General features: G+C 43.6%; 1 protein-coding gene and 1 long non-coding RNA gene across 2 annotated transcripts in view; both read left to right on the forward strand.

The window, feature by feature from the left end:
• Positions 1 to 26,090, forward strand: part of OSBP2 (oxysterol binding protein 2) — a 385,374-nt gene that overhangs the window by 2,857 nt on the left and 356,427 nt on the right. The window lies entirely within an intron of this gene.
• LOC142659476 (uncharacterized) lies at positions 850 to 4,558 on the forward strand. The gene is made up of 2 exons (XR_012850334.1): positions 850 to 885; positions 4,438 to 4,558. It is a non-coding gene; the product is annotated as an uncharacterized LOC142659476 (long non-coding RNA).

The raw sequence follows: 26,090 nt of genomic DNA on the forward strand, positions 1-26,090 counted from the left end.
TTGAAGTGACAGGTGATGGGGTAGAATCTGGTGAAGTGACTGGTGATGGGGTAGAATCTGGTGAAGTGACAGGTGATGGGGTAGAATCTGGTGAAATGACAGGTGATGGGGTAGAATCTGGTGAAATGACAGGTGATGGGGTAGAATCTAGTGAAGTGACAGGTGATGGTGTAGTATTCAGTCAAGTGACAGGTGATGGGGTAGAATCTGGTGAAGTGACAGGTGATGGTGTAGAATCTAGTGAAGTGACAGGTGATGGTGTAGTATTCAGTCAAGTGACAGGTGATGGGGTAGAATCTGGTGAAGTGACAGGTGATGGTGTAGAATCTAGTGAAGTGACAGGTGATGGTGTAGAATCTGGTGAAGTGACAGGTGATGGTGTAGAATCCGGTGAAGTGACAGGTGATGGGGTAGAATCTGGTGAAGTGACAGGTGATGGTGTAGAATCCGGTGAAGTGACAGGTAAATGTGTAGAATCCAGTGTAGTGACAGGTGATGGGGTAGAATCTGTTGAAGTGACAGGTGATGGAGTAGAATCTGGTGAAGTGACAGGTGATGGTGTAGTATTCAGTCAAGTGACAGGTGATGGTGTAGTATTCAGTCAAGTGACAGGTGATGGTGTAGAATCTGGTGAAGTGACAGGTGATGGTGTAGAATCTAGTGAAGTGACAGGTGATGGTGTAGTATTCAGTCAAGTGACAGGTGATGGTGTAGAATCCGGTGTAGTGACAGGTAAATGTGTAGTATCGAGTGTAGTGACAGGTGATGGGGTAGAATCTGGTGAACTGTCAGGTGATGGGGTAGAATGTAGTAGTGAAGTGACGGGTGATGGTGTAGAATCTGGTGAAGTGACAGGTGATGGTGTAGAATCTGGTGAAGTGACAGGTGATGGTGTAGCGTTCAATGAAGTGACAGGTCGGTTTGTAGGGTTCAGTGGGATGACACGTGGTCTAGTAGGGATCAGTAAGGGGGACACATAGTTTTATAGGGATCAATGGAGTGACAGGTAATTTCATATCATTTGGTGGGATCACAGCTAATTTCCTAGGGTTCAGTGGGATGACACATGGTTTAGTAGGGGGGATAACGATTGGCCTTTTAGTGTTCAATGGGGTGATTGCTAGATTTGTAGGTTGGTTTTTTATAGTGATGGGTAACGTTTTAGGATTCATAGGGGGAACGGGTGATTTGGTTGGGTTTAGTGGGGTAATGGGTAGCTTTGCAGGGGAACAGGTGGTTAAGTTGGGTGCATTGGGGTAAAGGGCAGTTTAGTAGGGTTCAGTGGGGTAACAGGTGATTTTGGAAGTTCAATAGGATGATGTGGGATAGTTGGTGGTTTGGTGGAGGACAGGTAGTGTAATAGGGTTCATTGGGCTTAAAGACAGATTAGCATGGTTTAGTGTTGTAAAGGGTGGTCTGTGGAGTTTATTGGAGTGACAGCTGGTTTTGTGGGGAGACGTGTGGTTTAGTAGGGTTCAGTGGGATTACAAGTTGTAGTAGAGGGTGTAAAGGATTTATTTAAAGATGTCTCTGCAAAGTTGTTAATACTTAAAGGTGTTGGCCACGCACGGACAACTGATGACCTATCCACAGGATAGGTCATCAGTATTTGATAGGTGGGGGTCCGACACCTGGACCCTGCACCGGTCAGCTGCTCCGGCTGGCTTTGGGCGCTGGATGTCCATGCCGGAAGCAGATGGCTCCGGTAACAGAATAGCGGCTGTACCTCATTACTGCAGCTCTGACCTTATTCAAGTGAATAGGGGCAGAGTTGCTGTTCTGCAGAATGGCTGCTATGCAGTAGTCGGAGCCATCTGCTTCCGGCACCGAATACTTCATACCGTACATAACATCCGGCAGGCGGAGCAGCTGATCGGTGTGGGTCCGTCTGTTGGACCCCCACCGATCATATACTGATGACCTATCCTGTGGATAGCTCATCAGTTGTCCGTGCGTGGATAACTCTAACCCTTGGGAATATTTTTTAAGTAATAAGAAAATGCTTTTGTAAAGTTATCTGAATAGTGAGGATGTTGTAGGTACGTTCTGTCCCAGATGCAAGAAGGTTTTTTTTTATGCTGCTTGGTGTCATTTTATGCAATACAAGGCCATTTCTGGCAGCCGGACAAGACATGCTGGTGTCATATAATATGCTAGAGGTCCTCTTCTAAGGTTAACAGGCGGCAGATTTGTTGCAAACATTTATGGGACTAAAAATCTGTTCCAAACTGATAGTTGATTCTGCAGCATGTGCAGGGATTTTTACAAACCCCATTCATATCTATCTATCTATCTATCTATCTATCTATCTATCTATCTATCTATCTATCTATCTATCTATCTATCTATCTATCTATCTATCTATCTATCTATCTATCTATCTATCTATCTATCTCTTTTGTAACTGAATGGCAATGTTACAAAGTGTAGTGGTCTATTTATCAGGGTAGTCTTTGATCGTGATACCATAAAGTGATTTTGGTGGACTCTGTTACTGTGGTACAATCTATCTAGTGCGGTATCATACTACAGTGGGGCAGGTTTGTCAATGTATTTATGCCAGTTTTGGCCAAAGGCCACATTTATTTACCCTGCACCACTTTTTTCTATATGGGTAAGTTCACACATAGCGTAAATACTGCGTATTTTCCACAACATATTTAATTGCGGAATATCCACAGCATAATATACAGTATCAGCAGAGTGGATGAGATTTGAACAAATCTCATCCACACACTGCATAAAATGATAAGCGGAGAAACTGTTCAGAAATTGACATGTGGTACGTTTTTTTAATCCGCAGCATGTCAATTGTATTTGTGTAATCGCTGATTTTTTTGTTGAGGGTTTTCAATGGGGAGGTAAAACTAGCAACAAATAGCAGATGTTGCGATTTTTGCGGCGGAAAAGCTGCGAAAGTCTTGTTCTTACCCAGAATTCTGTGCTCCTTTGTCCAGGCCAGCCTCCTTGGATGATGTTTCATCCCACGTGACCGCTGCAGCAAATCACTGGCTACTGCGGTCACATGGGATGAAACGTCACTCCAGGAGGAGAGTCTACAGGACGTCAGAGGGTAAGTATGGGCGTGTTTTTTGTTTTTTTTTTGCTTCTGCTTTCCACAGCACAAATTCCAGCCGAAAAACTGCACCACAATTTAGTGTGGTTTTTCAGCCGCAACTCCTTGTGGCGGCCAGGCGGATATGCTGTGTACCTTTACGCAGTGTATCCACCCTGTGTAAACTTACCCTACCAGTGCATCTCCCCTGTTTTTCCAGCAGGTTGTGTGACCGGTTAGTCTATAACTGCATGGTGATGTCATAGAGCAAGTGCAGTTATCTAGTAAGGTCTACTCAACAGAGTCGTCTTTAAATGGTTATGTCATAAAGTGAGTGTCATTCACCCTTATACTCTTTCTAGATGGTCAGGGTATGTTCACACGGGCTATTTTCTTATAAGCCTAATTGTCGTTGTGGAAATAACTTCCTAGAACAGACAGCGCCATAAAAGACGTCATTTTTATTTATTTATTAGATAATCACACCACATTTTATTGGCAATGAATCCAGAAATCCGGGTGTTTCCAATTCACTTACTTTTTGTTGCAACTGATTATATATATATATATAGTGAGCTCGTTCTAATACAACAGCAGAAGAGGCTGAAAAGGCCAGTCAGTAGACCTCAAATATAATAGGAACAGTAATTTTAGTAGAAGTTGCATTCCAGAAATCGTGCTTGTTTTCTCTAAACCTACCCAGCTTTATTTATTATAAGGAGTTCCACAACGTTTTCGCCCCTGGCATTCCGAAACCTCAGAGTTCCTGCCGTGTTTATGAAGCTGCTTTCTATTTGCTTCCACTGACTTGAATGATGATCCGGATGAAGAGAGCAGATTTCTGGCAATTGATACTCTGCATGTTTTGAATCCAAGGGGTTATCCTCAGAGATCAAATTGATGGCCTGTCCTCCGGATAGGCCATCATTGTCTGATTGGTGAAAATCGGACTCTCGGCATCCCCCCGATAAGCTCTTCTTGGAGAAGGATGTAATACTGTGAACCATCACTACAGGTGTGTCAGCGTTTTACACTTCGGAGCAGTGAAAAGGATTGAAGGGAAGCCGCTCTCTCACGAGGGTCGTGGCCCCTTCAAACAGCTGACCACCAGTGGGGCCGAGAGTCGGACCCCCACCGATTAGATATGTATGGCCTATTCTAAGGATACACCATTAATTTTATCTCTCCGGATAACCCCTTTAAAGAAGTATAAAGGTTTCCTTACTATCCCATCACATGCACTATTAGATCTGTAATAACAATCAAATGCTTTGTATTTTCTAAGATAAATGGTCATATGATTAGTCTTGCCAGAATAAGAAAATCTTTTCGTTCATAAAAAATAATGCAAATTCTAACTCTCTCTTATTACCACATAATAGGTCTCATGCATGAGTAATGTCCCTTGGACGGCTTTCAGCAAAACTGTCAATGATTTGAACAATGTCCAAGATATACCCTTCAAAATCTCTCCCAACTCATGAATAAATGTAATGCTATGCACTGCTGCGAATTTACCATCTTTTTACTGTATATAGCATCTTGTAACTGTATTGCTAGTTAAGGTGGTTGTTCTTAAGAGCTTAAAGCATACTGTGTGTACATGAGGAATTACACTATTTCTGGCCATTATATGACTTGTATATGGCAATTTTTTTTAGCAGTTTTCCCCTCTGCCTGCGCTATTTCTATTTTTCAGTTTTTTTCCTGGGCTAGTGGGCGGAGGCTAACTGCTTCTATACATAGCACACATAGAGGGGAGAATACTACGCTCATATCTCTAGCTATCACATATATAATCAGGATAATGGAGGAGATTATACAGCAGTACTGGGCATTGTAGCTGAGAATCCAGTATTGTGGTGAAATCTAACACTTAGGGTATGTTCACACGATTAACAAAATACGTCTGAAAATACGGAGCTGTTTACAAGGGAAAACAGATCCTGATTTTCAGATGTTTTTTGAGCAACTCGCGTTTTTCGCTGCGTGTTTCGCTGCGCTTTTGCAGCATTTTTTACGGCTGTTTTTGGAGCTGTTTTCAATAGAGTCTATGAGAAAACGGCTCCAAAAACGTCCCAAGAAGTGTCCTGCACTTCTTTGACGCGGCCGTAATTTTATGCGCCGTATTTTGACAGCGAGGCGTAAAATTACAGCTCGTCTGCACAGAACATCGTAAGACCCATTGCAAGCATTGGGCAGATGTTTGCCGACGTATTGGAGCCGTCTTTTCAGGCGTAATTCGAGGCGTAAAACGCCTCCATTACGCCAGAAAATAGGCCGTGTGAACATACCCTTAATAAAAGCTGCAGCAGCGTCTCTATGTGACTGTCTGCCTCTTTCTCACTCTGCTCAAACTCACTCCTCCTCCTTTCCTCTCCATAGACATCTAATGGGGTCTATGACGTCTATGGGGTCCATCTTGTCTTGAAGAAATGGAAAAATCGGTAAATTCAGAGTGAGTGTGCAGTTAGAAATGGTGGGGGGGAAAAGAGCCTCATAAGTGGAAAGAAAGGCATTTTTCTCTAATAAGATATATCGCTAGTTATATGTTCTACTTGCTTGTACTATTGATTTATGCAGTTTGATGAAAAGTTAGTGACCATTTGAAGGAGTTCTTCCGGCCTTTAGCATTGATGGATAGGCCATTATTAGGATAAGCCGTCAATGAGTTTCACTTCCAGGATATTGTTTACTTAAGCTGGCCATACACTTATTATAATTGTTGGACTAAATGGACGATTTTGACCATTTTGGGTGACGATCGTTTGACAATCATATGCGAACGTTCCTTCACGATGGCCGACAGCAGACTACAGTCTGCCAAATATGTGATTGGTCCGGTTGGATTTTTTTTGTCCTTTGTCAGCTGAAAACACGTGTGTATGGCATGATCGGCCAAATTCTGCCGATCCTTTGCCGTTTTACGCAAGACCACTCTGTTTTTTTTTTGTTTTGTTTTTTAAATTCCCTTACTGATCTGCCAGTTTAGTCTGGCATGTTTATGGTCGGATCGCTTGTACAAACAATCGATCATAATTTAAGGTGTATGGCCAGCTTTACTGGTGTACTACACTAATCTTAAATTGCCTTTACACATATCTGAAATTGTTATGATTGGATAGAATTTTGACAATGTGAATTGATGTGTGTAAATGGGCAGTTGATCTTTCAGTCTCATCTGCCAGAAAACGAATCTGACCTGAAAGTGCCTATGAGGGACCTGAGAGTTCAGCTGAGAGTGCCTTCGAGGGACTGTAGCTGAGGATGGAGCAGGCATCATATCACCTTTTGAGTAGACCTCCCCTGAACAAGACCAGATTTTTCTGTGACTGTTTTTAAATTTTTTTAAATCCCTGGTAGAATTGCACTTTTCTTTGCAAGGACAATCCTTCTAGAAGACAATTTTTTCACAGCAATTTAGGGTGTTCGTTCATTTGTAAACTTGCCTGAAGAAGGAGCCTGTGTGCTCTGAAATCTGCATATAGAACTTTTATGGTTAGCCAATTAAGGTATCATACCTTCTATATTTTTTTTACACAAAAGTATTTAACATTGCATAGGGTATTAGTCTAAAAGAGGTTTCACTGTATATAGCCACGATCACAAATATGGCTATATACAGAATGCCTGCCCCGTTGGAGGTGCGGCATGGGAAGATTTTTAATTGTGTCTTTACTACATACATATGTTAGCACTTTGTAACCCTGAGGAAGATTAGTGTATCTCTGTGATGCTAGTAACAGCAAGATGCCTGTAACCCATTAATGTTTGTGAAATCGTTGTCGCCAGATGAAAAGCTCCAGTGTCCATTAAAAATGCATATTCAACCGGCCTTTGAATTTTACATTTTATTTTGTAATACATTGAATCACAGTGGATTTAATTAGGCTGTTCGACACTGATCAACAGAAAAAGACTCTTTAATGTCAAATTTACAGTTGCAAGAAAAAGTAAGTCAACCCTTTGGAATAATGTGGATTTCTGCATAAATTACTAATAAAATGTGGTTTATTGTTTTCTAAGGCTGCGATAACATCTGCGTTGTGGCTTCCGTTGTAGCGTATCCGTCAGAGGACCACAAGAACGGAAGTTGACATTTCCGTAAAAAAAAACCATTGATTTCAATGGGTTTTATTTTTGCATCAGTTGTGCTCAGTTACGCTCCGTTCCGTCAGGTTTCAGTTTTTTTGACAGAGACTGAGCTATTGATTCTGTCAAAAAAAGGAACCCTTTCACAACGGTGACAAAAACCATTAGCAAAGTATCCGTCACCATTGAGATCAATGGTGTTGGAAACTGAAGCTATGGTTTCCGTTTGCCTTTCCGTTGAGGGGTTCCCCCGACGTAAAGCTCCGACGGAACCAATGAACGGAATCTAAACGCTGATGTGAACAGGCCCTAAAAATTAAAGCAATTATAGACAAATGCAATCTAATTTAGTGCTTGTTCACATCACCGTTCGCTTTCCGTTCCGGGGTTCCGTCTGAGGTTTCCGTCAGGTGAACCCTGCAACGGAAAGTGAAAGTGAAACCACAGCTTCCGTTTCAGTCACCATTGATATCAATGGTGACGGAAACATCGCTAATTGACTCCGCTATTGATTCCCTCGTTAAAACGGAAACCTGCCGGAATGGTGACGAACGGAAACCATTAGCGATGTTTCCGTCACCATTGATATCAATGGTGACTGAAACGGAAGCTGTGGTTTCACTTTCCGTTGCGGGGTTCACCCGACGGAAACCTCCAGAACCCCGGAACGGAAAGCGAACGCTGATGTGAACAGGCCCTTATAGACAAACACAATCAAAACACAAATTAAGGAGGGGCGTGGCCAGCTATGGGAGAGTGAAGACGTGCTTTCTCCAGCTCCTCACCCAGTGTGCTAAAATCGGCTGACATCCACTCTCAGACATGGGGAAGACGACTTAAAAACACAAGGCAGCAGCCCCTACCTGCCCCTCATCACCCCAGCGTGATATCGGGGAATACTTCGGGCGACAACCCCAGATGCAGCTCCGGGCCTCGATCCGGGCCGAGGCCGGGGGTCAAGATGGCCGCCCGACCTCTCCATCTCCACTGTCTCAGTGCCCTGAGCTGATAGAGACGGCAACAGAAGTCGCTCACTTACCCGTCCGGGTCCAGAATCTGGAGGCCTCCGATTCCGCATCTCTTATCCGGGCTGTGGGGGATCCTGCGGCCCGGCCGACCTCGCCTGCCTGCATCCAAGATGGCCGACGGGACTCTGTAGTGCTCGGATGTGGGCCTGCTCTGGGGAATACGGCCCCCTTCACAATCTCTCCGGATGGGAGAGCCCCGGTGCAGAGGGTATCGGACCCTCGGTCTCATTGTGAGGCATCTGGGGCTCCCTCCGCGGCAGGTGCCGCTTTTCTGCCATCAGGCCTCGTGGCCTCTCAAGATGGCCGCCGGCGCTCTCCGGCTGGCCTGCAGACGTCGGGACTCCATCCACCTACGCCATTGCTTTCATGGCCTGATGGCCAGCTACCTCCTGGACCTGACTGCGGCCTGCTACCACCTGATCCGGACTCCAGGGGCGCAAGAGACGCCACAGCTGCCCTGACTACAGCTCCACAGCAGGACGATTCATATGAGAGGCGCAGTGAGTACCGAGGCTCTGAACCTCCTGCCCCCAGTGTCACTTTACAGCCTGTAGGGCCACTAGTTCCAGACCTCCCCACTCCTCTCAGGGGCCCTGGGCTGGTGGGGGCCCCCCCATCTTGGTCCTCCAGCTCCTCAAGGAGCAGTGCCCCAAAAGTCCCCTCGACCACCACCCCGGCCGGGCCTGTGGGATTTCCCCTTCAATCCGGGACTTTGCCTGCATTACATACCCGTGACCAGGGTCCTCAATTCCACCCACTTCCTTCTCCTGACCTGGAATATGCCCATGCTCCGATGGATATACCAGCAGACCTTGCATTAAGTCTCACAGACCTGTCGTCTGGAGGTATGTGTGAAAATAGGCCGGCGACTCTTTCAGACATCCGCCAGCTTGTCCAACTGTTGCCCACCAGGGCTGATATGTCTTCCTTTGCCAGACAGATCGTGGAAGAATGTAAGCTGGAGTTTACTCAATTTCGGGCTGAACTTTCCTCACTTTCTACAAGGGTGGACACTCTTACGCAGGAGCGGGTTGCTGATAATGCCACTATTGCAAATATCCAATCTACTATTCAGCAGCACTCAGCTCAGCTGTTCACTTTGCAACAACACCTCGATGATATCGAAAATCGTAACAGGAGGAACAACCTACGTGTGAGAGGATTGCCCGAATCTATTCCTGCGTCCGATCTGTTTTCAACTCTCTCCACCATCTTCAATACTTTACTAGGCCGTCCGCCAAATACCCATATAGAGATCGACCGGGCACACAGAGCTCTCCGCCCTGTAAGTGCTGATGATCCTCGGCCGAGGGATGTCATCTGCCGAATCCATTTTTACGCAATCAAGGACTCTATCCTGCAAAAAATCCGGCGGCAGCCCATCATTCTCCATCAAGGCACGCAGTTACGTATTTTGCCGGATTTATCTCGACATACGCTGGCGCAAAGAGCTGCTCTCAAGCCCCTGCTGGAGGTGCTCCGAAACCGGGACATCATTTACAGGTGGGGCTTCCCGTTTGCCCTGATGGTCAGACAGGATGGCCGTACCTATACCGTGCGATCCCCGACCGACTTGCCTAGCTTCTTGCGGGACTTGAACCTTCCTCATGTTGCGTTACCAGAGTGGCCCTCATTGTTATCCTCTGCTGAGGACCCCGCAGAAGATCTAGACGCCGACAAGAACGGGACCCTACTCCACCCACGGAGACCGCCCGTTCGGCGTGATGACCCGGATTTCACACCCCTGGAATCCTTCCTTTTACGTATTTACTTGCTGTCGGATTTCAAGAATGCCTGTGGTTTTGAGTATTACCTTCAGATGCCTTCCAATGTCTTCCTCTCGCTCATTATTTAAAGTGTGCAATGATGTTAAGCTGTCAATACTTATAGTATGGTACACTGGGGAGTGCGGATAACTCTTATGCGTAGTTGTCACCTTCCCCCTGTAGGTTTTGGACCGAATTTTTGGTCTACCGCAATTGTGCGCTTAGCTGGTGCGGCAGTTGTTTTCTTACTGCCTTTTTTGTTTGATTTTATGTCTGTGTTTTTCTCTAATGCTCTGTTCTTTACTCCTAGCTTGTTTCCCTCCTCTGCCTCCCTCCTGGCGATCCTGGACTCCGATCCCTCGTGCGTTAGCCGGCATACTTCAGCGAGCCGCTTAGTCTGCACCCATGGCTGACCTTACTATTGCCTCCTTCAATGTGAAGGGGCTGAATGTTCCTGAAAAGCGGGCGCAAATTCTACACCATCTACACAAGCGTAAGGTACACATTGCATGCTTCCAGGAAACACACTTTAAGGAGGGACATACCCCTACTATCAAGCACAAACATTACACTACGTGGCATTTCAGTAATAATCCCCTCTCCAGATCGTGTGGAGTTGCCATAGCCCTCCACAAGTCCCTCCCCCATCAGGTTGTCAATCTGGTTGTCGGTCCCGACGCAAGATACATCATCTTAGTGCTTAATATTGGTGGGAGGGAATTCACGGTGATTAACGCTTATGCTCCTAATCAGGGTCAGGTGCCCTTCGTTCTCCAACTTATAGAAGCCGCCCTTCCGGTGGTCCGGGGGACTGTGGTGCTGTGCGGAGACTTTAACCTTACTCTGGATCCGACGGTGGATAATTCTACTGGTCGCTCTAGTGTTGCATACGGTGCTATTAGACGGGCGAGGCGTGCTCTCCTACAGCTTCAACTTTGTGATGCATGGCGCCTACAACATCCCACTGATAGGGATTATAGTTTCTACTCCCCTCCGCATGGCACCTACAGTCGCTTGGATTACATTTTCATCCAGCAACATGCTCTCCCCTGGGTAGCCTCTACGTCCATTGGCAGTATCCTGTGGTCTGATCATGCCCCGGTATACTGTACCTTACATCTTCCCTTCATCACTAAAGGCTCCTGGACTTGGAGACTGAATGAGTCCCTGCTCCTGGATGGGATGTGCCATGATGATTTACTTCAAACGGTGGAATATTTCACACTTGATCACGCTCAGGATGACACGTCCCCCTTGGTGCGTTGGGAAGCCCTTAAATGTGTTCTCAGGGGGGTCCTCATAAAACACGGAGCGCGCCTTAAAAGAGAAAGGGCCCACTCCCTTAAAATTGCGCTCCAAAAAATTAGCGCTCTTGAACTGGCCCACAAGCGTGCGTTGTCTCTTACGATTTTACGGGAGTTACAGGTTGCCCGACAGGACGCCAGACGGCTGTTGGACTCTGCCCAGCAGCGCGCTCTCCAAGTCTGTCGCAGTAAATTCTACGAGTTTGGCAATAAGAGTGGACGCATGTTGGCCAGAGCTTTAAAAACTAAGATTGCCCAATCACACATCCCAAATACTAAAGCCCCTTCTGGCCAGGTGGTTCACACGACCCCAGAGATAGCGGATTACTTCCATACCTTTTTCTCTAATCTTTACAACCTTGACTCTCCCACCCCTACCCACTCTCATCCGCCAGACGGGGATTCTTTCTCTTCTCCCTTCACACCGTTGTCTAGGGAGATAGCTGAGGAACTTGATAAGGACTTCACCTCCCCGGAGCTCCTTGCGGTTATAACCGATCTTCCTGGGGGAAAGAGTCCTGGCCCGGATGGCTACACTGCCAAGTTTTACAAGGTGTTGGCTGACCGGTTGTTACCGTTTTTACTGCCAGCTTTTAATTCTATCTCCCCGGAGGTCCGGTTTCCTCCTAGCTCCACCTTGGCTCATGTCACGGTTATCCCTAAGCCGGGTAAGGATCCTCAACTCTGCTCCAGTTATCGTCCCATCTCCTTGCTCAATGTAGACCTGAAAATTTACGCCAAATTGCTCGCCAATAGACTGAATAACTACCTGCCTGATCTAATCCACCCGGATCAGGTGGGCTTTGTGCCTGGTCGGGAGGCCCGTGACAACACCCTTAAAACTCTAGATATTATCCACCACGCCCAGACTAACCACATCCCGCTCATGATCCTGTCCCTAGATGCTGAAAAGGCGTTTGACAGAATATCGTGGCCTGCCCTTTACCAAACCCTTCGGCATGTGGGAATAGGACCCTCTCTCTTGGCAAAAATCATGGCATTGTATCGTACGCCTTCGGCCCAAATAAAAATAAATGGCTCCCTCTCGGCACCTTTCCCTATTTACAATGGCACGAGACAGGGTTGTCCCCTATCCCCCCTGTTGTATGTTCTGGTTATGGAACACCTCATGGCCTCCATTCGGAGCAACACGGATATTAAGGGTATTAATATTGGAGGGATGGAATACAAGTGTTCGGCATTTGCTGATGACCTATTGGTCTATCTCACAGACCCTCATGTCTCTCTTCCTTCATTGATGTCCGAGTTGTCCCGTTTTGGAACATGGTCTAATTTCAAAATCAATTTCTCTAAGTCGGAAGCGCTAAATGTTTCTCTCCCGGGCCCGTTGGTGTCGCTTCTCCAAAGTAATTTCCCCTTTTCCTGGCCCTCCAGAGGTATTACATATTTGGGTGCCCGTATAAGTGGTGACCTTACACAACTGTTTACAAATAATTATATCCCCCTACTGGCCAAGTTTCGCACTGATCTTAATTCCTGGCATAAGACTGAATTTTCCTGGTTTGGCCGTATCAATATTATTAAGATGTCGCTCCTCCCGCGCTTGCGTTATCTCCTGCAGACGATCCCCATCTCTATCCCATCCTTCTATTGGTTGCGGCTTCAGCGATGCTTCGGCTCCTTCATTTGGCCGACTGGTCGCCCACGTCTGAGCCGGGCTCTTCTGACTCGCTCCAGGGGTACGGGTGGGGTTGGTCTGCCGGATTGTAGGCTCTACTATCTAGCATCAACTCACGCACGTGTTTTAGATTTTTTTCATAACCGTGAATCAAAACTATGGGTCCGTTTGGCTCAACAACTATGTCCCAGTACCCTATCATCCCTGCCGTGGACCCTGCCCGGGAACAGACCGACTCAAACCTCCTTTGTGGTCCATCATACCCTTCTGGTATTGAGGTCCTTAGGACCTGGAAGTACGCTTATAGACCCCCTGGGTCCTTTAACTCCTATCACAGATAATCCAGCCTTTCCTGCTGGTAAGGCTGGTCGCTCCTTCCTAGGCAGGCCGTCCACCAACCCCATGTATTTTGCCCAGGTCCTCTCCGCTTCCTCTCTTCTCCCTCTAACCTCCATCTGCCCCGATGCTGTGCCCTCCACTCGCCGTATATATGAATATGCCCAGTTAAAGCACTTTTATGGAGCGGTTAAGCGACGCGCACATCTTCACCGGTTGTTGACGGACTTTGAGCGCCTATGTGTCTCCACCCAGCCCCCTACCCATATCATATCCACGATATATAAGTTACTCCTTTCACAGCGTTCCCAACAACTCCCCTCCTTCTGCGGGGCCTGGGAGAGAGAATTGCATACTACATTTACTGACGCACAATGGAAGCGATGTTTCTCCCTCTCACAAAAAGCCTCTATAGCCACTAGGGCCCAAGAAACTAGCTACAAAATAGTATCTAGATGGTACCGGGTCCCGGCTGCGCTTCATAAATGGTATCCATCTATGCCTGACAATTGTTGGCGTTGTGGTGATGTAGGAGGTTGTATGTCTCATGTTTGGTGGAGTTGCCCCTTGTTGAGGAGTTTTTGGGATGCGGTACTTAAATTGATATTGGAGGTTACTGGAGTTTCTGTCCCCAACTCTCCGGAAGCAGCTCTTTTATTCATGTTCCCGATGCCAATACAAGTTTATAAAAGCTCACTAGTTAGACATCTCCTTCAGGCAGCAAAGTCAGTGATCCCGCGCAGGTGGAAAACGGCAATACCCCCAACATTAGATGAGTGGTTTCGGGAAGTTGCCGCGATACAGCGAATGGAACACCTGGTGGCTCACTCCCCGGCAGCTGTGGTAAAATACACGTCTACATGGTCTCCTTGGATAGTGTTTCTTTCTTCTCCTTCTACCTCACGGCTGTAACCTGAGTTGGCCTATGCTCTTGTGAAGTGTACTATGACGCTTGCTGGCTGATGTTTTTTCATCCAGAATACCCCAGAATCGGAGTCCAGGATCCCCTTGTCCTCTCCCCTCCCTTCTACTCCTCCCCCTCTTGGGACCTTTTTCTATACTTTCTCTTCCCCTGTCTAGGGTAATGTGCCGCTCCCTCTCCGTTTGAATTAAGTGGCCTCACTGTGCCTCCTGATGTTTTGCTGTAAGAATTCTCCATGCTACTGTTGTATACTGCGCAGTGTCCTTTCTATTGAGATGTGATGCACATTATTGATTTCTCTTTTTTGTTGTTGTTCTGTTTTGTTTTTGATTTGGTCCACTGACCTTGTTTGTCGGTTCCATTTATGGTGTGGAGGCCTTCCCTCCACTATGTTGTGTAATTTTGTGTTCTGAAACTCAATAAAAAATTTTGAATAAGAAAAACACAAATTAAGAAGAAGAAAGTGAACCATTTGGAATTACCTGGATTCCTGCATTAATTACTAAAAAATATATAATCTGATTGTAGACCAACACAATCTAACCAACCTAATAACACAAACATTTATACTGTTCTAGTCTTTTATTGAGCACATTGAGTAAACATTTACAATGCAGGAGAAGAAAAATAAGTGAACTTCAGTGTTAATGACTTCTTTAAGAGCTAATTAGCAAAAGGTGTTTCAATTAAGGAGATAAGATTGGAAGTGTGGGTTTCACAGGTGCTTTGCCCATTAAATAAAGGCACACAAGGCCTGATTACTGACAAATCTGTTCTTCTCATAAAAGATTGGTTAGTGTGAACTATGCCTCGAGGCAAATAGCTTACAGAATACGTGTTATAGAGGCGCATGAGGGTGGAAAAGGCTACAAAAGCATTTCCTGGGACAATCCACAGTTAGACAAATTGTCTGAAAATCTAGAAAACTCTGCTTATCTCTCTAGGAGTGGGAATCCTGCACAATGGGCATGCCTAAAAAAAAAAGGTGTGAAAGAACATAAGGGGAACTGCAAAATTGTGTTCCTTCTCAAGTTTGCCCGACACCACCTGGATGTTGTACAATGTATCTGGGAAAATGTTCTAGGGACAGATGAGACAAATGTAAAGCTTTTTAGCACAAATGCACAACACTATGGCGGTAAAGGAACACCACAACAAAACCTCATCCCAACCGTGAAGTGTGGTTGAGGGAGCATCCTGATTTTCTTTCCCAGGGCCTGAATGCCGTGCGATCACTGATGGAACAATGAATTCAAAGGTGTAACAAAACATTTTAGGCTCTGTGGGTATCACGTATTAGACATACATTTAGTGTGTATGTCGGGAAAGCTCCCGACTCACACGCTAAATTTTTCCATAGGGCTCGATTACCCCAATTTTGTTTCATCCCTTCCCTTTTCCCATCTCTTGGTTGAACTTGATGGATATGTGTCTTTTTTTCAACCGTACTAACTATGTAACTGAGGCCAAAAGAGTGTAGTTTTGGCCTCTGTCGGGCTGGTATTATAGACTACGCTATTCCTTCCTTCAGATCTTGCAAAAAAGTCTACCTTTCTTTTTGAATAGGAGTCACATGGGTGACTAATAAAAAAAGATATCATGACTGTACTTTACTCGCCACAATATCATTTCTGTAGTAAAGGCACTAAGCCCCTTTGAAGTGGCAAGGAATTTTTATTGCATGTTGTTTGGGGCAATGTATCATGGATAGAATAACAAAAAGCTGGGGAGGTTATCAGTTGGCGTGACCGAGTGTAACTTTTGACACGTTAGACCTGGCTTCAAAGGGTGGGCAGATAGACATCCGTTTATTCAAACTGAACATCCTCCACCTCCTATAGGGAGTGGAAAGAGTGATAAATTATTTAATATTCCTGGTAGTAGCTAGCCTCCGATCTGGCCGATTAACCCCTTAGATGCAGCCCTCAAAACCGAGCACTGCATCTCTGGTGTTTACAAGCAGATCGGAACCCTGCAATGAAATTGCGGGGTTCCGATGACTTCTCCAGCAGACCGGAAGCCTAACAATGGCCTCCTGTCTGCCTAGATGGAAGCCTTCTAGGTCCCGCTCAGAGGCGGGGCCTAAAATGTTTCCAGCCACAGTAATAAGATGGCGCAGGCTCAGAAGCTGAGCCTGCGACATCAGCCGCTGGTGTCAGCTGTATATTACAGCTGACACCGTGCTGTAACGGCAGGAAACGGAGTTAGCTCCGATCCCTGCTATTAATCCCTCAGATGCCGCGATCGCAGCATCTTAGTGGTTTTTAGCGATCGGCATCGACACGATGTTATCGTGACGATGCCGACCACTGCTATAGCAATCAGAGGCCTAATAATGGCCTCCTGGTCTGCCATGTACGATAGCCTATTAGGACCCGCCCACAGATGGGACCTAATAGGCTTGCTGTCAGTGAACGACTGACAGCTCTAATGCATTGCACTACGTGGGTAGTGCAGTGCATTAGAGTAAAGATCAGACGTGCAGGACCTCAGTCCCCTAGTGGGACAAAAAAAAAAAGTTAAAAAAAAGTTGAATAAAAGTGTAAAAATAAAAGTTTCAAGTTAATAAAAACAAACACTGCCTTTTTTCCTATAATAAGCCTTTTATGAAAATGTTAAAAAAAAGTACACATATTTGGTAGTGTCGCGTCCATAACGTCCCAAACTATAAAACTATAATATTATTTTTCCCACACGGTGAACACCGCAAAAAGAAATACAAAAAAAACAAATGCCAGAATTACTATTTTTGGAATAAAAAGTGATCATAAAGTCGCATGTACCCCAAACTAATACTAATAAAAACTACAACCCGTCCCGCAATAAACAAGCCCTTACACAGCTTTTTTGACTGAAAAATAAAAAAGTTCTGGCTCCCAGAATATGGTGACCCAGAATGTGCAGAGTGTCCAAAAGCGGATAAGATCGGGCACCATTTATCAGTGCGACACTGGCCACATATCTCTGAAATATTATTTATTTACCGCATTATTATACCATCTTATTATACCCTGATGTACTCCGCACAGATTACATATACCCTGATGTACTCCGAACAGCTTACCTATGCCCCCACATTATAAACTGAAATACCAGCAAAACCCCAAACGAAACTACCACTAAGCAAAATCTGCGCTCCAAAAGCCAAATGGCGCTCCCTCCCTTCTGAGCCCTACAGTGTGCCCAAACAGCAGTTTATGTCCACACATATGGCAGCGCCGTACCCGGGGGAACCAGCTTAGCAGTTTAGGAGATGTGTATCTTTGGTGGCACAAACAGGGCACAACATATTGCGCACTAAAATGGCATATCAGCGGAAAATTGCAATTTTCACTTTGCACCATCCGCTGCGCATTAATTACTAATGGAAAAATACCTGTGGGGGCAAAATGCTCACTACACCCCTTAAAATGCCTTAAGGGGTGTCGTTTCCAAAATAAGGGTCCATACTTGTGAGTTTGTTTTGCTATTTGACCTCAGAGCCCTGCAATTGTGGGCCAATGCTGTGAAAATCACCAAAATGGACCTCAAATTAGCATGTTGCTCTTCACTTCTGAGCTCTGTCATAAGTCCAGGCAAATGTTAAATGCCTTGAAGGGTGTAGTTTCCGAAATGAGGTCACTTCTTGGGGGCTTCCACTGTACTCTGTTACCTTAGGGTTTTGCAAATGCGACATGGCACCGAAAAACCAAACCAGCAAGACCTGCATGCCAAATAGCGCTTCTGCCTTACTGAGCCCTTTATGACCACTTATGAGGTATTGCCGTAATCGAGAGAAATTGGTTTTCAAATGTTGGGGTGCTTTTTCTCCTTTATGCCTTATTAAAAATGTCAACATTTTATTAGAAAAAAAATTTAGATTTTCATTTTCACGGCCTAATTCCACTAAAGTCAGCAAAAAAACCTGTGGGGTCAAAATGCTCACTATACCCCTCAATAAATTCCTTGAGGGGTGTAGTTTCCCAAATGGGGTCACTGTTGTGGTGTTTCCATTGATTTGGTCCCTCAGGGGCTTTGCTAAGACATGGCACCCGAAAATCATTGCTGCAAAACTTGAGCTCAAAAAGCCAAATGGTGCTGCTTCCCTTCTGAGCCCCACCGTGTGTCCAAACAGCAGTTTATGACCACATATGGGGTATTGCCGTAATTGGGAGAAATTGCTTTTCAAATGTTGGGGTGCTTTTTCTCCTTTTATGCCTTGTAAAAATAGAAAATGTATTCGTTTTATTGGAAAAAAATGTAGATTTTCATTTGCGCGGCTTCATTCCACTAAATTCAGCAAAAAGAAATGTGGGGTCAAAAAGTCCACTATACTATTTTCAAAATTGTGTCTTTTTGGGGGTGTTTCCACTGTTTTGGCATCACAAGACCTCTTCAAACCTGATATGGTGCCTAAAATATATTCTAATAAAAGGACGCCCCAAAATCCTCTATTTGCTCCTTTGCTTCAGAGGTCTGTGTTTCAGTGAATTAGCACACTAGGGCCACATGTGCGATATTTCTAAAAACTACAGAATCTGGGCAATAAATATTGAAAAAAAAGGATTAAAAATGGATTTCTGCAAAAAAAAAAAATTTGTAAATTTCATCCCTACTTTGCTGTAATACTTGTGAAACGCCTAAAAGGTTAATACATTTTCTAAATGCTGTTTTGAATACTTTGAGGGGTTCATTTTTTAAAATGAGGTGATTTATGGGGGTTTGCATTGTATGGGCCCCTCAAAACCACTTCACAACTGAATTTGTCCCTGTAAAAATAGCCTTTTGAAATTTTCTTGAAAATGTGAGAAATTTCTGCTAAAGTTCTAAGCCTTGTAACGTCCTAGAAAAATAAAAGGATGTACAAAAAACGATGCCAATCTAATGTAGACATATGGGGGATGTTAATTAGCGTTTATTTCGTGTGGTATTACTATCTGTCTTACAAGCAGATACATTGAAATTTAGAAAAACGCAAATTTTTGGAGTTTTTCGCAAAATTTTGGTGTTTTTCACAATAAAATACTGAATGTATAGTCAAAATTTTACCAGTAACTCAAAGTATAATGTGTCACGAGAAAACAATCTGAGAGTCCCTTGGATAGGTAAAAGCATTCCAAAGTTATTACCACATAAAGTGACACGTGTCAGATTTGAAAAATGAGGCTGCATCCTGAATGTGCAAAATAGTCCATGTCCTTAAAGAGGCTCTGTCACCAGAATAAAAATGCTCTATCTCCTACATCAGTTTATCGGCGCTGGAATGTAGTTACTAGCAATGTGTTTTTATTTTAAAAACGATGTTTTTTTAACAAAGTTATGGCGTTTAGAACATTTATGCAAATGAGGTCCTTAATACCCAACTGGGCGTTTTTTAATTTTCAACCAAGTGGGCATATGACAAAGAGGTGTATGACGCTGGCCAATCCGCATCATACACCTCTCTGCCTTACACCCAAGCTAGATTCACTGAGCAGCGTGATCTCGCGAGACCGCCCTGTGACGCCGACAGGTACTTCATCCCTGCGTCTGAAGACAACATCTTTCGTCTCCCTCCAGGCTGCTGCTGCTGCTGCTACTACCGATCCGACGACTGGGACTTCTCATCGGCCTGGAGGGAGACGAAAGATGTTGTCTTCAGACGCAGGGATGAAGGACCTGTGGGCGGAAGTGACGTCACAGCACGGTCTCGCGAGATCACGCTGCTCAGTGAATCTAGCTGGGGTGTAAGGCAGAGAGGTGTATGATGCGGATTGGCCAGCGTCATACACCTCTTTGTCATACCCCCACTTGGTTGAAAATTAAAAAACACCCAGTTGGGCATTAAGGACCTCATTTGCATAAATGTTCTAAACGCCATAACTTTGATAAAAAACATTGTTTTTAAAATAAAAACACATTGCTAGTAACTACATCCCAGCGCCGATAAACTGATGTAGGAGATAGAGCATTTTTATTCTGGTGACAGAGCCTCTTTAAGGGGTTTACCCCTTCCCGCACCTTGACGTAACTGCACGTCAAGGTGAGCAGTAACTTCACGCACCTTGACGTGCAGTTACGTCTGTACTTTGACAGTTAACCGCAGCGGCGGTTAACTGTGCAGTGTGTCTGTCCTGCATTCCCTGTTGCCGATCAGCGGCCCATCGCCGCTGATTTCGGCAGTTAACCCCATCGATGCGGCGTTCGATTACGATCGCCGCATTTAAGGAGTTTAGCGGAGATCAGCAGCCCCCACGTGAAATCATGGGGGCTGGCGATGGTACCCATGGCAACCGTATGCCAGACAATTGCTTCCATGCGCCATATACAGAAGCCTATGAGGACCAGCCGCAGGCTTCCTGTCAGAGTGACTGCCACGTCACAATGACAGTTAGAACACATTACACTACGTAGATAGTGTAATGTATTCCAGCAGCGATCAGAGCTGCAAGTCTAAATGTCCTCTAGTGGGACAAGTAAAAAAAATAGATCATAAAAATGTTTTCTAAAAGTTTAAAAATAAAAGTTACATAAACAAGAACTGCTTTTTTTTCCCCTATAATAAGTTTTTTATTATAGGAAAAAAATGAACACGTTAAAAAAGTACACATATTTGGTATCGCCGCGTTCGTAACGACCCCAACTATAAAACTCTAATGTTATTTTTCCCGCACGGTGAACACCACAAAAAAAAATAAGTAAAAAACAATGCCAGAATCACTATTTTTTGGTCCCCACCCCTCCCAAAATATACAATAAAAAGTGATCAAAAAGTCACATGTACGCCAAAATAGTACCAATAAAAACTACAACCCGTCCTGCAAAAAACAAGCCCTTACACAGCTTTTTTGACTGAAAAAAAAGTTATGGCTCTCAGAATATGGTGACACAAAAAATACATTATTTTATAAAAAAGTGATTTTATCGCGCAAACGCTGCTAAACGTAAAAAAAATTATATACATATGGTATCACCGTAATTGTATCGACCCGCAGAATAAAGTAAAACTGTCATTTATAGCGCAGGGTAAATGCTGTAAAAAAAAAAAGAATGAAAACATTATCAGAATTGCTGGTTCTTGGTCACCTTGCGTGCCAAAAAAATGGAATAAAAAGTGCTCAAAAAAACTGCAAGGCTACATAAGACAGGAATTTGCTGACAAATGGTCCAAATGGCTTGTTTTTAGTGGTCTGCAGCTCCCCTCATAGATAGATAGATGGTGACCCTATAGAAGCTTATTAGGATTCATATTTACATTTCAAAATCCTAGAGCAAGGATTTTATGTTTCTATGTTTGTTTTTGTTTGTTTTATTTAATGATTTATTTATTTTTTCAAATATTGGATGTGTGCAAAACAGCTAACTTTTATTTATGGAGGTTTAACTTAATGTCTGTGAATTTAATATTCTGGTTACATTATCAATTACTGACACTATGGTTATTTCATTTTGTATCCAGTATGTTTTTATGCATGTATGTGAATATTGATCTATGTATTGATTTTACATTTCTATGCTTTTTGTGATCTCCTAAATTTGTAAACGTCAATGTTTTTGTTTATTGCTATATAATTTTGAAAACTTTCAATAAAAAATTTGTCATAAAAAAAAAAAACGCATGTACCCGAAAATGGTATCAATGAAAACTACAGATTGTCCTGCAACAAATAAGCCCTCACACAGCTTTGGTGGAGAAAACATAAAGAAGTTCTGGCTCTTAGAATATAGTGATGCCAAATGTGCAGTGTGTCCAAAAGCAGATAGGATTGGGCAGCATTTATCAGTTTGACGCTGGCCATATATCTGCGGATTATTATTTATTTACCCCATTATTATACCCTCTTATTATACCCCTGATGTACTCCGCACAGATTACATATGCCCCCACATTATAAACTGAAATACCAGCAAAACGCCAAACAGAACTACTACCAAGCAAAATCTGCACTCCAAAAGCCAAATGGCGCTCCCTCCCTTCTGAGCCCTACAGCGTACCCAAACAGCAGTTACCTCCACAGATCTGGCGGGAGAACCGGTTAATATTTTATGAGGTATTTGCCTTCAGTGGCACAAACTGGGCACAACATATTGTGCACTCAAATTGCATATCAGTGGAAAATTTTAATTTTCACTCCACACCACCCGTTGCGCATTAACCCCTTCAGCATTTCGTGGTGTGCATGGGCAAATGTATGTAGCGGGCTCACGCGCTGAGCCTGCGCCATATGTTGTGGGTGTCAGGTGTGTATTACAGCTGACACCCGGGACTAATGGACAGGAACAGCGATCGCGCTGTTACAGGAGCTTGTAAAAATGACAATATACTGCAATACATTAGTATTGCAGTGTATTGTACCAACGATCTAATGATCGCTGGTTCAAGTACCCTAGGGGGACTAATAAAATGTGTAGAAAAAAAGGAAATTAAATATTGATTTAATTTTTTTCACTAATCATTTTAAGTCCAAAAGAAAACCCTTTTGCCAATTTTTTCACTAAAGCAATGTAAAAAATAAAAAAACGACGCAAAATTTGTATTGCTGCGTCCGTAAAAGTCCGAACTATTACAATATACCATTATTTAACTCACACGGTGAACGCCATAAATAAAGAATTGAAAACGCCAAAATTGCTTTTTTTGGTCACCTCCGCTATTAAAAAATTTTTAATAAAAAGTTGTACGTAACAAAAAATGGTACCAATAAAAACTACAGTAGGTCCCGCAAGAAATGAGTCCTCACACCACTTTATTGACAGAAAAATAAAAACGTTATGGCTGTTGGAAGGCGGGGAATGAAAAACGAAAATAAAAAAGCCAGAAATGGATCCGTCCATGAAGGGTTAATTAATTTTTAATAAACCATTTATGACCACATGTGGGGTATAACCGTACTCAGGAGAAATTGCTTTACAAATGTTGCGGTGCTTTTTCCTCCTTTATTTTTTGTGAAAATTAAAAAAATGCAACATTTTAGTGGGAATAATGTTGATCTTCATTTTCACGGCCTAATTGTAATAAATTCTGAAAAAGACCTGTGGGGTCTAAATGTTCACTATACCCCTAGATAGATTCCTTAAGTGGTGTAGTTTCCCAAATGGGGTCACTTTTGGGGTATTTTCACTGTTTTGGTCCCTCGGGGGCTTTGCAAATGCGACATGACACCCGAGAACGATTCCAGCTAAATCTTAGCTCCAAAAGCCAAATAGCGCTCCTTCTCTTCTAAACCCCGCTGTGGGTCCAAACAGCAGTTTATTACCACATATGGGGTATTTCTGTAATCGGGAGAAATTGCTTTACAAATGCTGGGGTGTTTTTTCTCCTTTATTCCTTGTAAAAATTAAAAATTTCTATGTTTTTTCAGAAATAAAGTAGATTCTCATCTTCACAGACTAATTCAAATACATTTAGCATAAAAACTGTGGGGTCAAAATGCTAACTATACCCCTAGATAAATTCCGTGAGGGGTTTAGTTGTCAAAATGGGGTAACTTTTGGTTGTTTTTTTACTGTTTTGGCACCACAAGAGCTCTTCAAACCTGACATGGTGTCTAAAATATATTTTTAAAAAAGGAGGCCCCAAAATCCACTAGGTGCTCCTTTGCTTCTGAGGCCGGTGCTTCAGTCCATAAACATATTTCTAAAAACTGCACAATCTGGGCAATATATATTGATTTGCGTTTCTCGGGTGAAACCTTCTGTGTTACAGAAAAAACTGTATTACAAAAGAATTTTAGCAAAAAGAAATGACATTTTGTAAATTTCACCTCTACTTTGCTTTAATTCCTGAGAAACGCCTATGGGGTTAAAACACATTCTGAATGCTGTTTTGGATACTTTGAGGGGTGCAGTTTTCAAATTGGGGTTAATTATAGTGTCTTTCTAATATATAAGGTCCTCAAAGCCGCTTCAGAACTGAACTGGTCCCTGATAAAATGGGCTTTTGACATTTTCTTGAAAATATGAGAAATTGATGCTAAAGTTCTACGCCTTGTAACGTCCTAGAAAAAACGTTAAACATGTGGGATATATGAAATAGTAACTATTACTGTCTGTCTTACAAGCAGATACATTTAATTTTAGAAAAATGCAAATGTTTGCAAATTTTCACAAAATGTTGGTGTTTTTCACACATAAATATTAAATTTATTGACCAAATTTTTTTACTAACATAAAGTACAATATGTCACGAGAAAACGATCTCAGAATCACTTGAATAGGTAAAAGCATTCCCAAGTTATTACTACATAAGGTAACACAAGTCAGATTTGAGAAAATCGGCTTCGACCTCAAGGTCAAAACAGGCTCAGTCCTGAAGGGGTTAATTCTCCTTTTTATTTTGCAACTGTTTTGCATGTTTTTGATTATAATTTTATTTTGTGTCATATACTTTTTGTGAGCACTGTGTTATGGATATGCAAGTGGAGCGATACCTCAAGGCTGCTGGAGTCTTCTGGGAGAGAGTGTGCATGTAAACATGCAACCTCAAATCCGTAACCACTCTGATCGACAGTATCTAAGTTGACTCTAAATCGTCCGCCAGAGCCAACCGCAAGGCTGGATGGACTTTTCTGCTTAGAACCCAGGTTGTCTTAACAGAGTGTAGTTTTGGATAAGAGGTGCAATGCAGGCAAACCTGAGCTGGAAACCAGACCGCCAATAGGTTAACTGAAAGTCCAGAAACGGAGTAGACAAGCCACGGTCAAAACCAGCCAGGAGCGGATAATCAGAATCGGTAAGCAGAGGGTTAACGAGAGACAAGCCGAGTTCAGTATACACGAGGTCCAGAAAACAGAACTGCAGGAGCAGTCAGGAGCTTGATCAGAAACCAGGAGATAGGAAAATTCACAAGCAAAGACAGATGGGAAAAGACAGGTATAAATACAACCCCAAAGCTGATTGGCAGAAGGACTGAGAAGAGAGATAGGCTCAAGGTAAAAGAAGAACCACCCAGAAGCTAGACAGGTTGTCATAGCGACCTTTAGGGAACAGGTGTTTTTCTAACACACTGTACCTTTTCTATTAAAGCTTACAACATTCATTTGTTTGGTCTGTGCATGCTCTAATGAATCCATGGCCTTTGAGTGTTAACCCTTCGACTGCTCGAGAGCAGTGTGTCTGTTGGGATTTATGCGGCACCGAGTTGTGTAGCTGGGGTGTATGGACGGTGTTGCGGTGTGATTTATTCTCAAGTTGTAACCTGAGTGGACAGTGAGTGGAGATAGATTAGCCCCTTGCATTTGCACACACGTCACCTGCTGTAAATGTGTGTATGTGATAGTGACAGTTATGCATTTAACATATATGTCATAGGCTTTTCAATAGCATTTCATGACTCCTACATTAAAAGGATACCATATAAGTCTAGTGTGACTAATGCTGCGTTAAATGTATGCCTAGCAGTCGCATTAGTCATCCATAGATTATAATGGTATTCGTTTAACGTATACGTCACATAAAAAAATGCCCCATAAAAAAGTATAATGCCCCCCACAGTATAATGCCCATTATAGTACCCCCACACAGTATAATGCCCATTTAATGCCTCCATACAGTATAATAATAATATTTAATAATATATTATAACCTTTTCAAGTACACAGTATTTTGTCCTCCAATTGTACCCACACAGTATTATGCCCCCTGTAGTACCCCTAAACAGTATAATGTCCGCTTAGTGGCCCCCACACAGTATAATGCCCCTTCCCCTGGCTGCCACACACAGCCCCCCCCCCTTATAGATAGTACCCCCCTGTAGATTGTGCCATACAGCCTCCCTGTAGACAGTGCCATAATCACCCACCTTCCCCTTGTAGATCGTGTCATACAGCCCCCACCTCCCACATGTAGACCGTGCCCCCCAAACAAAACAAAAATGTTACTCACCTAGGCCCCATTCCCACGACGAACTGAGCTTCTCCACGACTGGCTCCTTGCATAGGCCGGCGTGATCCTGTAATCTAGTACAGCGTTTTCCAACCTTTTCAGACTCG

This window comes from Rhinoderma darwinii, chromosome 1, assembly GCF_050947455.1.
Source record: "Rhinoderma darwinii isolate aRhiDar2 chromosome 1, aRhiDar2.hap1, whole genome shotgun sequence".
NCBI classification, from domain to species: domain Eukaryota; kingdom Metazoa; phylum Chordata; class Amphibia; order Anura; family Rhinodermatidae; genus Rhinoderma; species Rhinoderma darwinii.